This window comes from Dermacentor variabilis, chromosome 9 (assembly GCF_050947875.1).
Source record: "Dermacentor variabilis isolate Ectoservices chromosome 9, ASM5094787v1, whole genome shotgun sequence".
NCBI classification, from domain to species: Eukaryota; Metazoa; Arthropoda; class Arachnida; order Ixodida; family Ixodidae; genus Dermacentor; species Dermacentor variabilis.
Window position 1 is genome coordinate 111402911 of NC_134576.1, and position 11120 is coordinate 111414030.

At 44.0% G+C, this 11120-nt stretch overlaps 1 non-coding gene across 1 annotated transcript; it reads left to right on the forward strand.

Moving 5' to 3' along the window:
* Positions 1–5228: 5228 nt before the first annotated feature.
* TRNAT-CGU (transfer RNA threonine (anticodon CGU)) lies at positions 5229–5301 on the forward strand. The gene has a single exon. It is a non-coding gene; the product is annotated as a tRNA-Thr (tRNA).
* The last annotated feature ends 5819 nt before the right edge of the window (positions 5302–11120 follow it).

Consider the following 11120-nt stretch of genomic DNA (forward strand, 5'->3'; position numbering starts at 1 on the left):
GCCAAATGCAAGAAAGGAGTATGTGATTGTGTTCAGACGTGTCTCTAGTCCGCCTTGCATGCTGACTTTTGGCTTGGCGGGCATGAAGACGCGTGGTACTTGAAGTAGCCGGATAAGTTCGCAGCAGGTGTGATGTGGCCGCGGGCTCATATCCTGAGTGACAGAGGGGGACAGCTAATCGTTCTGCTGTCACTCATCACTAATCGCCGACTAATTGATTCCACGGGCACTGAAACGTCGCTTCCACATCTTGCATGACGTGAAGTGTTTGGACGACACATAAAAACGAAGCCTGCCTACCATGACCTCATCTTTTCTGGTCAGACAAGGAGGGATCGTCACAAAGCTCAGGAAAAAAAAAAGTAAGGCGTGTGTTTGAATACAGAGCTGTTCTCCTTTTAACATTGAATACGCAGCACTTGAGGCGTGCCGGCAATATACATATATCTTGCTTTATTTGCAGCATAAAGTTTGTAAACAGGGATAAGGTGCCCCAGAAAGGCTGGCCAACGTTTCCATAGGAGGACCTATCTTCGTCAAAGGCGGCCTCGTCATCCTCGGCATATACATGGCCCGCGCATCACCCCTCAAAAACATTCAAAATTTAAGCAGTCCAGAAAAAAAAGGTAAATCGATAATTTGACGCTCGCAATGCGCCACGACTCTGAAAAACAAACCGAAAGCCCACAGCAAGTAAACGAGGCCTGCAGCATTCCTCGCAGAATCCGCGACCGATTCCTGTTTGTCGCATTTCCCGACAGACTGAAGCTACATGACAAATTTGTTAGGTAACGACACTACACGAGGCGGCATTAGGCCCCTTCGCCGAACACGAGAAGGCTCTTTGGTTCAGCGATGACTGCTTTCATTTCACTAGCGCTGCGCCTACTGTGCGTTTCTCACTGCATTCTTTACAACCAACTGTAGGACTACGCACGTTCAAATATACATTGCGCGTTGCTGTGAAAACACACACTGTGCACAATATTCAGCTTGCTATTGCAGCTAGGGAAGCCTTAATGAATGTTTGTGTAATGCAGGACAACTTCTGTAGGCTGCATCGTGATGTGTAAGACTACAAAAAAAAAAGTAAAGAAAGGAAAAGCTGAAATGCATTTAGGAGTGCTGAATTAAACTCGAGCCTGTTATACCGAACCTGCTCTTGCATACCTTATCCTGTATGTGTTCTGTTCAAGTGCCTTCGTGGCGAATATTTTTCATTTCTGATTTATTGTCACGTTCTTTCTTTTTAATATTTTGTACCCGCTATTCGTCATTAAACGAAGCGTTATGTCCAAGAGCTTCTAATACATAAAAAAACGGAGAAAACGTTTTCTTCGGCATTTGTGGCTTATATATTGATTACCTTCGTTGCATTTCAATAAAAAATAAGATAAAGAATTTGTCCATGGTTTGCAGCAGCTCTGTTTTATTGATGCGATCATTCATTTAGCAGAATTTTTAGGAATTTACCTTTGAAAAGTCGTAGCGCCAAGTTTTCGAGCATGCAACACGAAAATGAAAAGAAGGAACTGCCGCAATTCGGCAGAAATGCACCCGATGAAACGTCTCAAGCCGACAAAAATAATATTTTATTCCGCCATAAATACATACCATTTATTGGCGACTACGGCTTTCACAAAACTATCGCAAACCACGTAGCATTTACAGGAAGGCTGTGAATTTCATATATGTAATTTTGTACCCTTGTGATTCTCGAAGCTGGACAGCCTACCGAACTGAAATATCTGTTCGTGGTGCAGAGTTACCGATTTGTAAACATTGCGCTTCCAGTTCTTTCAGCTTGCAAAATTTACGACAATATGGTTTCTTTTACTTCGAGGCGCTTAATCAAAGTTCTGCTCTTAACAGGCAGGTTTCTTTTTTAAAATGCCGTAGTTTTCATTAACATCACTCGAGCGTGTGTCTAAAAGAGTGTTACTACATTTTACATCTATTTACACAGGGAAATCAAAGTTTGTTCACATATAGCTAATGTCTGGTCCTGAATAAATGGAGTGGGTGTCACCACTACATAGAATGCCCGTAAATCTCCGCGCATGTTTCAATTTATTTCAAGCGAAGAAGCTTGCGTTGCTCGGTTTCTCTCGTATTGCGTTTCGTGTATTTGTTATTCATTTCTCTTCGCTTTAGACGAGCGGTTTCTAGTCGCTTAGAATACACATTCCATGTGCGGCATTACTCATTTGATATCTAATGTAGGGTTCAGGCAATAAAATCGGCCCAAAATCCTTAGATGACTACTGTCATTAGCTGTGGCATTAATAAACACTGCGTAGGAGTGAGCTACGCCTAGATTATAGAGTTCTTAGTGTGAGTGTGGCGTTAATTGTGATGCAACTGTGACGACATGGGGGCTTTTGAAGAACGTATGCAGTCGAATGTATACTGTAGTTCCGCAGGGGTTTAACATCAACCTACCGCTAGGTCGGTCATTGTTGGTTTTTCTACGTTCAAGCGTAAAATAGAGTACAGAATATCATCGCCAGTACAATCTCGAAGGGATAAACACGAGATCACAACACAGAACGACTGCATATACTCTCAACACACACACACGCACACACACATCAATGTTCCATCATGTGTGTATGTGTGTATTTGACCCACGATACACGAGCATTGAAAATGCCTAGTTTGTCGCAGACGAATTAGGTTTGCTATCTGAACTTCTTCCACGACACATGTGGAATCGTGCACGAGCACGCATAGCGGATCATATCTATATATGTATGTGGCAGCCTTTATTAAAACAGTTTCTGTTTCTGTAAAGCGCTCCTCCTGTGTTCACCAGTCGGCCTTTCCTTTTGATATTTTCGTAACGATGAATTCACGCCTGCTCGCCCAGTTCGCTATTCTGTGTAATTTCATCGCCCCCCGTGAGCTATCAATCACGTGTAGCTTACCTTCTAATTGAAGAATAGAGACGTAAGAAAGATTCCCCCCCCCCCCCCAAAAAAAAAGGATATGTAGAGAGGCGTGCTAACATACCTTTCGAATTTCCACCTGTCTTTATGCATCTTTACGAATCGCTCGGGGAAGACAAATGATTCTAGGGAAATTAAAAAAAAAGAGATGAAATAAAGGAAAAGCTGCTTCCATAACACTCTTTCTGTTCTCTTTGCATTAAGCAATTTCCGAGTCAGCGAGTACTTTGGTTGGTAACTGACGAGCACCGGAGCTCGATCTACATCTCCTCTTCCCACCTTTTGCTGCTCTGGCGTAGCCTGGACCACCTCGACCTTGTTCTTCTTCTTTCTCCTTTTATTCCCTTTACCCCTTTCCCCAGCACAGGGTAGCCAGCCGGTACTTACACTGGCTAACCTCCCTGTCTTTCTTCCTCTCTCGACCATTTCTGCAGACAGACGAGTAGGGAGAGTGAGCCTCTCTGGAGAGAAAAACAACGGGCGCGGTACGGGAACCGCGAAGTTTTCGCGCGTCGATTCAAGTGAGGCTTGTGTACACGGTTTCGAGAGTCCCGATGCCCAAGTTCTCTGTTCGGCAATTTATGTGTGAGTTCTCCGCACCCGTGGAAAATGTTCCAAACACACAAATACCTGTAGCGAAAGTCTGTCGAAAGGAGAGAACTCCGTAGATCCTCACTCTTGGGATTTGCTGAAATATTGGTGAACTCAATGATACTGCTTTCTAAAGCTTTCTTGCGCCGTGCGGTTCTTCTTTCAGAACGCAGCCTTGAAATGTAGCCGTTAAAAGCACGTGGAGGTCGCTCGCCAAAGTGCAAGAAAGCTTCCGAGGAATACCCTTCTTTTTTTTTCTCGTCCATACTGTTTGCTTTGTTTGCTCTGGCGCAAGCTTTTCTTTGTATTGGTAATGTCGGTGAGCTGTGAGTTTGCTGAGCGTCTCCGATGGTAACAATAGAACACCCGCGCAATGTGCTACGGCTGGATACGAAGATCAAAGTTATCGATGACATTGAGACTGCTTGCTTTACAAGAACGGTTCTTCTCCTTATTTATTTTTATTTTGACTGTAAACAGCTTAGCCGTTTTTCTGAGAATCATGCTTTCTGCTGCTGCCTCTACACAGCGGCGGTGTGAAAGCAAAAGCTTGGTAGAAAAAGTTTTGCATCGAAGATCGGCGGTACCTATTTGGTAATATCTGCGCCTTTGGGAAAAGCATCTTAAGTAGCCTGGCGTTCAATCTCTGTAAATGGAAATCCTGATCAACAGAACTATATATATATATATATATATATATATATATATATATATATATATATATATATATATATATATATATATATATATATATATATATATATATATGCGCGCACAACGTTTGATCGTTCACCACCTACGGCAAGTTGCTTTTTCACCCACTTTGATTTCCAATAATTTGTAATTTCTTTAATTCAATAAGTAAGTACAAGTAATTTCCCCGATGTTGTCATTGGTGTCATTGTTTGTAGGCTTCTTATGATATCATTAGTAAAAATGGTGCTCCTCGGTTAAGCACTCTTGTTCTCGTTTATCACATAACGAGAGTCTCGAATCCGGCAACATTGCTGCCATCAGATAGCACGTGTGAGTTTATTGACCGGTTGCCTTCACCCAAGAAAATCACGTACTCGTGACGCCTGCGCCACAAAGGATGTTCCACTTCCGCCGCCAAGCTTTGTGAGTGTTGGCGCTGGCTAACACACCCAGGGTTAATTTTAGCACTAAAACACTAGAGAGAGAGAAAATAATGCAGAGAAAGGCAGGGAGGTTAACCAGAGGTAGTTCCGGTTGGCTACCCTGCGCAGGGGGAAGGGTTAAGAGGGATAAAAAGAGAAACAGAGTGGAAGGGGGAGATAGAAAGAAAGGGAGACAAGCACGAACAAAGCGCGTACACTACAGAACGGTAGGGGGCGGCATTCTTAGAGTCTGTCGTGAAGCCCCGTAGACCGCAAGAACGTTAATAGCGCGAATAAGGCCTTCAACGCGGATGTTCTGTCGGAGCATTGGCCTAAAGCTTCTAGTTCTGAAAGTGGACGATTGTGCAGCTTGTCCAGTACCCTGCACATCACTTGTCTCTCAGCACTGTATCGCGGGCAGACACAGATAATGTGTGCGAGCGTCTCGTCGATGTTACATGTGTCGCACGTGGGACTGTCGGCCATTCCTATGAGGAAAGCATAGGCGTTTGTAAACGCAACGCCTAGGCACAGACGGTAAAGCATTCTAGAAAGTGGATGGGAAGGCGGTGCCGCGGTAGCGCAATTGGTTAGAGCGTCGCACGCGTAATGCGAAGACGTGGGATCGTTCCCCACCTGCGGCACGCTTTTTTCATCCACTTTAATTTATATTAAATAATCATTTCTTTAATTAAATTCGTAAATACATGTAATTTCCGATATGTTGTCCTTGGTGTCATTGTTTGTTGGCTCCTCATGATATATATATATATATATATATATATATATATATATATATAGATAATAAGGAGTGAGCAAATTAGTTAAATAATTATAGCATTCACGCATTATTGTTTATTCGTTACTTGGTAAATAAGGAACACATATACGTAATGAAATTTACAGCGAAGCTGTTAAGGCCTAGTTCCCTCAGCATGGTGTCGGTGTGTAGACACCAAATTCCCCATACGTGGTCCGATCCCGAAGACAGTGCAATTGCCAGGTCGGCACGCTGCCTTGCGCTATGTCGGATGATGTGTACAAGGCGAGGCTGGAACGACCTGCTGCGGCCAAGCGACGGCGCGTGGCTTTCGCAATCTTCCAGGCTTAACCAAGCTAAGCCTTCAGCCAATTTTTTTTTAAATATCCAATATTTGTGCTATTCCATCCAACCGACACCGTGGGAAGGCTAGTCTTACGCTCTTGATTGATTTATTCCTCGGAATTTAGTTAAATTGCAGCGCGGAAATAAAATTCAACACATATTTCTTGCACAACGCAAGCTTTTATCTTAAGTACTCTCCGACTAGTAAAAAGTGGAAAACAATACTACGGCTCACAGTCTGAAAGTGACGTAATTTCCCTGGCGCTGCTCTTTGCTGTAGCGAAGTGACACCTGTGTGACGCCACGACAGGCGCTGTACATAATCTGCAGTTGCCGGGAAGCATGAAAAGCAATCGGGGGTATTTGAATGCTATCGCGCTCCACTCTTAAAGTCGAAGCTTAAATGTCCTCCAAATTATTGTGATCGCGGTACTAAATTCTTTCGTTTGGATTCCGATACTTCTTCGCAACTTGTTAATTTTCACGTCACGTTATCCTAATTGATTATCTTTTATTATTTATTTGGAAAAAAACGGTATTGCAAATGAAGTTGCGCGCCGAATTATTCTTCTCGTCGGGCAGGTTTCGATCTAGATCCACTCAGATTACTGCAGCCCACCTCGTTGCCGTAATGCTCATGCGTGTCGTACTCATGCACATTGCGAAGGAAGAGATACGCAAACGTTTGCAACAACGCTGCTTTCACTTGCAGTGAAGTACCATCGGCCAATGCCGCTTGGCTACGACTGTTTTGAGTGTTTATCACTCGCTTCGCCGTCTACCTCGTGAACGCGCGCTTACTGTGCTGATGGCTGGTTGGAGCGACCGCATTCCGACTTGCATGAAGTGCGAAACACTCGTATACATTGAACTTTTGCGGCAGGTTAAAAAAATTCCCGGTCGTCAAAGTTATTGCGAAACCTCGTACTGCTAAATTTTGGTTTTCGGTACTTCAAATGCCACCTAGCGCTGCTGAGCTATATACTTCGAAGCCTATTCGCGTTTTGATTTATGTTCTTTTTTTTTTCATTAAACGATGCTAGTGTCATGACACAGATGCCCCAGCAATGATTTCCTTGCAATCAATAGCTGAACGCTGAAAACGTCGTCCTCCAGTATTCTAAACTGCGCGAACAGAACCGTAATAATTTTCTGGGTAGTACGCAATGAACTTTTAATAATTCTTGCGGACATTACTTTTTTTATGTAGCGTTGCTCGTTTTCTACTTATATCGCAGTTGTTGACGCTCTTCCGTGGGTACGAAATAAACGTTCATATAATACATGGAGTACCCATCACACCGCTTACAGGCTGAGCGCGCACCACCGATGTCTCTCTTTTTAATGCACTGTAGATTTTACGCGCTCGATTGCCGCATAATACGTTGAATCCATTTTAGAGAGCGCACGGTGAAGCTGTTTGTGTGTGTCTGCATCTGTGTGTATTGCATGAGAAAGAACGAGAAAATTGACTCATCTAAAGTCAATTTCATGCGAAACCAACCAAAAAAAAAAAAATACCGGTGGACCAGTAGATTGCAGTGCAACCGCGAGCGAGCCGGCGAGATGGTTCACGTCACGCTCAGCGGCTGCCCGAGGCTACAGATTCCGCTCAACGTCGTCGGCTGATATCAGCGAGCGCAATATTGCGATTCCTTTCTCGCCACATCGAGCGCTATGTGGAGCTTTGCGAGCAGAACGGTGGGCTCGCAAGGGGGACGGTGAACAGTACATTTTAGACGGCTCACTGGTTCAGTATACGGTTTCGTCGCATATCTTTTCTTGCCGTTTCCACGCGAGTTATGCGGTAAAATAAAGTCTACGCTGTCACCGCGATGCAGGTTTCTTCGGTTCCATCGCTTCATCGCCGCCGTTGGAATTTCGAACGTCGTCGGTATCCCCCAGGGGATGCCGGATGGGCCGCAATTTTTTAACCACCGGATGGTATACCTTCCTACTTCATTTGTCATCGTGCTCGTCTCCCCCGTCATGTGATCGGTCGGGGCGTCGCTTACGTCTGTGGGCGCAAGTGCACGCGCATACGCTAAATAGGAATACTCAGAATGGTCGACTGAGGAGCGCAACGATTAGGCGTGCATCGTATATTACCTTGCGTTTCCTTTTTTTTTCGTTTTCTCTCTCACTTTCCTCTGTCCTCGCTCAGGCGAATGATTCGTGTCGGCGCGCCGTCTTGACAAGCATTGGGCACATTTTAAACTTTTCATTGCTAGAATGTTCTTCTGTTTTTTTTTTTTTTCTGTAGTGATAGTGAGGCGAGAGAACGATCAGAGCTACTTAATATACGCAGTTTTCTGTTGTTGTTGCGAAGATAGGTTATCTCGTATCAAAACAGTGAACGATATGGTTCATGACAATTTGCGCTGGGCTGGGGCTTTGCCTGGCGAAATGCTTTCCCACGTAACTTAGATTCGTTTTGATTGATTTGAGGCGCTGAGCCATTGCTTGAATTCATCTCTCAGTGCAAGAACAGTTTGAGTAAATTTTTCAAAGACTGCTTTGTCTCTCGGGACCCCGCGATAAGTATATAGTTCTTCCTGGAGAAAACAAGCGATTGAGAATGAGTGTCTAGCGCACGTGATGGCTGTATACGCTTCTATATATATATATATATATATATATATATATATATATATATATATATATATATATATATATATATATATATATATATATATTCATGTACAATCCAAGAAACACATATACTTGCCGTGGAATGTTCTAGATAATGTTTTTTGTACGCTAGAACTGCCAGATTGAAAGCTTAATACACGCTCATTTCTTCAATTTATACTGAATCAAATATGAAATACATTGTGATTTTGATTATTACGTTACTGGCGACACATTACTCTCGCTCGACAACGTAAATTGGTCCAACAATAACAACAGCTATCTTGCTCCAAGGTTTATCTGGCAAGGCCACTGGCTGTAGTGGAGTGGGATAGCTCTTAGCACTTTTGTCTGCGAACTGAGAGGCTTTGTAGCTTCGGATGGCAGTCTCTACTCGTTTGTCCAGATCTGGCCACCAGTACTTTTCACAAAGACGTTGCTTGGTCTTCACAATTCTCGGGTGCGATTCATGGGCAAGCTGAATAAACGTAGCAGTGAGCTTGGCTGGAACCACAATATGCTCCGAGCGCATAAGCAGACCATCTGCTACTGACAATTCCTCGCTGACCTCATAGTAAGGAGTCAGTTCCGCAGTCAAACTTTTCTTCGCTGGCCATGATGTCTGAACAAAATGAGCAACCTCCAGGAGTTTGCAATCCTCGGCTGTAGCAAGTCGAAGGTCATTGACATGAACTGAAGATGTGACAAGAGACACAATTTCCTCTTCAATCTGAAGGCCATTGTCTCTGTCTGGAACAGGTAGCCGGGACAAAGCGTCTGCTACCTTGTTGTATTCTCCACGTCTGTACTGAACTGTGAAATTGTAACGTAGCAAACGAGCGGTCCACCTTGTAATACGAAGTGGTCACTGTCTTGTACTTTGTGTCAAAAGTAGAGATGCTAGGGCTTGATGGTCCGTTACCAACGTGAATGGTCGTCCCAGAGAGAAATGTGCCGTTTCTCGCACGCCCACAGACACGCCAGTGCCTCCCACTTTCCCGCTTAGTACTTACGCTCCGTTTCTGTCAGAGTTCGGGATGCGAATGCAACAGTCCGAATGTGTGGCCAGTCAGGCTGTTGTAGTACTGCTCCCAGGTCATAAGCAGGCGCATCTGTGGCCACAATAACAGGGAGCGTCGGGTCGAACATTAGCACTATCTTCTGCGATGTTAGGAGCTTGTTTACTTTTGCAAAACTCTTTTCGGCAGCGGCATCCCATTCAAAATGTACATCCTTACGAAGTAACCTACTCGTAGGTTCTACCTCTTCAGCCAGGTGCGGGATAAACTTAGCATAGTACTCAACCAAGCCCGAAAATGAACGCAGCATGATTGTGTCTGTGGGGGTCGCAGTGTGAACAATGGCATCGACGTTAGCTTTAAGCAAGACGTTAACCGATACCACACAATAAGGCAAGACCCTTTATTCACGCGAGCACTGATATATATGTACGGGCAATAGTAGTGCCATCTCTTTAAGGCTTTGTTAATTACGCAACTAAGGACACCTAGTGTCGACCCTACGACACTACAAGAATACAAAGCTCTCGCATATATTTGTCCACCACAGTAGCATAGGGTAATAACCCGTTCGGTCATTTTCGGTATGCTAATTTATGGTAGTCCTTGTAAGGCGGCCTAAATTTCAGATAACACCGGAATGAATACTGTGTTCCGAAAGTGTAAGTTCTATTTCTTCAGTTGAATGTTATAAAGAGTTACTCTTAGTTAAGTGGATGAAAAAAAGATGAAACGCGGTTAATTGGCTCCGACGTGCTTGCGTTCTTTTGAGAAATGTTTCTAGCTTTTTCTCAAGTTCACTTTTTAACATTTATATCACTTATATAGAAATAAGGCTTCAAATGCAACAAATCGTATTGGTGAAGGTGGGTCCGTTTATCTATACGTGGCTCAGACCCGCTGGAACGTTCTTAATTTCGTCTTTCTTTCGGCTGAGTATTTGCATCTGTCGTGCCCTAAATCTCGACTTGCGAATTCCTCGCAAAACAAACGGTATAGCCTGTGTATTCTCTCTGTTTAAAAGTTCGGCCGGGGCGCTTGAGATCTCGCACTACACTGGATTCCAGTGTTAGGTCGACGGGCATAGTTGTTGTCCAGCGCATACATTTTTGATGCCTATCGTGTAGCTGCATAGAAAAAGGTTTCACGCTGTTTTCTATGAGCAAGCTTCATTATTCAAAAGACCAGCGCAACATAGCAGGGACAAAGACAGAGAAGACGACAGGACGAGAGCGACAGGTCGCGCTCGTCCTGTAGTCTTCTCTGTCTTTGTCCCTGCTATGTTGCGCTAGTCTTTTGAAATAATGATGACACACCAACTAGCCCAGCTTTCTGCCTTGACTCTATGAGCAAGCCACGTGACCCTTGTTGCCCATAATGATGAACATCACTTTTATGTCGCAGCGTCCTTTCTCATGAGCCCGGGCTACGCTAGGTGGCCTTATTCGATCCGCATGACCGAGAGACCACGGAGCATTAGCATTATGTAATTACTCCGCCGCTCGCGCAGAAAGGCATTTTAGTGGAATATGTAAGTCGATGGCATCGCACTTTTGTTCTTTCATAACGGAGGATGTACTGCCGTAAGGCACATTAGGGATTTTATGGAGACCTTTATGGTGCGAGTTAATCTTTGCTCACAGCTGATATTTTCTTCAACTCTGAATCGTTTGACAACATTATTCGTTTTATATCGCTGACGCAGTAA